Source organism: Triplophysa dalaica, chromosome 1, assembly GCF_015846415.1.
Source record: "Triplophysa dalaica isolate WHDGS20190420 chromosome 1, ASM1584641v1, whole genome shotgun sequence".
Classification (NCBI taxonomy): domain Eukaryota; kingdom Metazoa; phylum Chordata; class Actinopteri; order Cypriniformes; family Nemacheilidae; genus Triplophysa; species Triplophysa dalaica.
The window spans coordinates 34,199,184-34,201,202 of record NC_079542.1 but is presented as its reverse complement, the minus strand read 5'-3'; the positions used below and the strand labels follow the sequence as shown (position 1 = coordinate 34,201,202).

The window sequence follows — 2,019 nt, the reverse complement described above, 5'->3', positions numbered from 1 at the left end:
CTTTGTCTTGTTGCTCGTGCATTGTTCGCTGTTCGCTGTTCGCTGTTCGCTGTTCGCTGTTCGCTGTTCGCTGTTCGCTGTTCGCTGTTCGCTGTTCGCTGTTCGCTGTTCGCTGTTCGCTGTTCGCTGTTCGCTGTTCGCTGTTCGCTGTTCGCTGTTCGCTGTTCGCTGTTCTTACCTGTAAGATGTTCCACGTCAGTGATGCTGTTCATGTTCATGTTCGGTACCTTGTCTAAGTAAGTGTTAGTTTAGTGTTTGTTTCCAGTGTTTGTTTTATAGTTTAGTTAGTCAGTGTTTGTTGTTTAAGTTTATATATTCCTGTACTGTTTTCCCCCTCGTGGGTTTTAGTTTTACCTGTTTGTTTAGTCTTGTTATTTGTTTAATAAATCGGTGTTACCATCCATACCATCTGTATCTGCCTACACTTGGGTTCCCACGCCATGTCTCTGTGTGAGATTCATGACACTTTTGACTCTGAGCCGCCCTGCATGTGGGTCAGTGCTCATCCACTCCTTCTGTCAGATACTGAACGATCACATTAATTGTGTTATTTATTACGGCTACAGATTTAATATTTAATTTATGATCTTGTTGTGATTTATGTCTCATTGTGAGTTTGAAAAGCATTCATAAAACACATCTGTTCTCTCTCAGGTGATGGTGGTTATGAATGCTGCCTTTGTGTCTGTGTTCTGCTGCTCCTCTGATAACACAATAGCTGTGATCGTGAGAATCCAGGAGGATCTTTTTCTTTACAGTGAGTCTCCCTCCATCTTCCACTTCAGTTTTGTACATCTGCTGCATTATTCTGACACGATCTCATTTATCTGCCACAGGTGAACGGCTCCTCTTCTCAATCATGATTGTGGGTCAAGCGAAGGACCTCAGAGGACACATGCAGACCTCGCCTGGTAATACAGGAGTGAGTAACCCCATTCATACTATACCAGAAATCGCAGGTCATTTTCTCCACATGACATCAGTCAGACAGTTGAATAGATCTGAAAAGCAAAGCAATGTCTTTCTCCTGGTCAGGTGACCAAATTGTTGCCGAAACAGTCCAGCCCTCAGCTCCATTTACCATCAAGCCAGTGTGGACGACCCTGAAGGAGACGTGGGCTTCTCTGCACATGGGTGGGTTTGAGTTCATTCAGAAGTTTTACACATATGGTTTTGAGAATTCATGATTGTTCTGTTTTTTTCATTCAGCCTCACAAACGTTGCACATCTCACCTGTCAGAGCTGATGAAATGACACTGGCTGGTGTACAGCAGGTATTAAAAGATTTCACAGCTGTTTCAGTCTATTTTATTCACAAATGACAACAGGTGTGTTCCTCTGACCAAACACAGAACTCTTTGTGGTTTTGGCCCCACCACCAATGATCTCCTGCGCTTCTGCTCTGAGGTCAGTCCTCAAGTCACATCAGCATTTCATTGGTGAAGATTATCTTAAGATTTTAAATATTTATAATATTATTAATATATTATAATACATGAGTGTGTTGTGTTGGTTTAGTGACTCATCAGTTTTGTCTTTGTTTCTAGGAGATTTCAGGAGGTGTGACACAGACAAAGAGATGCAGCAAATTTTGTCCAAATACTAAAAAATGTGTAACAGCAAGTAATATCTTTGTGCATTAACAATTTTGTTATGTAAAGAAAATATATTGTTTAAGTATATTATATTATATATTTCAAATTTTGTTTTGTTTTGTGCCAATAAAATGTATTTTTTGGGGCATGTAAAAATTAATTTTATTTGATTATCCAATTAATTATTTAATTTACAAATGTTTTGTAACAAATATATATTTTTGTAAATAATCTTGTAAATGACTTTTGTTTTCAAATAATCTATTCAAGTTTGTGCATTAAAAAATATAGTTTGGTTTTAGACTGGCGTTTTTGTGTATCTCTTTTCTTTTGATTTCTATTTGATACTATGTTTTATGTAACAGGAGTAATAAATAAATTTGTCTAATTCTTTTCTGAGTTTTCCACTTCAGTAGCATTCGTT

The 2,019-nt window shown here is 37.9% G+C and overlaps 1 long non-coding RNA gene across 1 annotated transcript; it reads left to right on the top strand.

Annotated features, from left to right (window-relative positions):
* The first annotated feature begins 324 nt into the window (after positions 1-324).
* On the top strand, positions 325-1,656 carry LOC130415252 (uncharacterized). The gene is made up of 7 exons (XR_008905903.1): positions 325-494; positions 655-757; positions 837-922; positions 1,036-1,134; positions 1,210-1,274; positions 1,353-1,407; positions 1,548-1,656. It is a non-coding gene; the product is annotated as an uncharacterized LOC130415252 (long non-coding RNA).
* Positions 1,657-2,019: the final 363 nt, after the last annotated feature.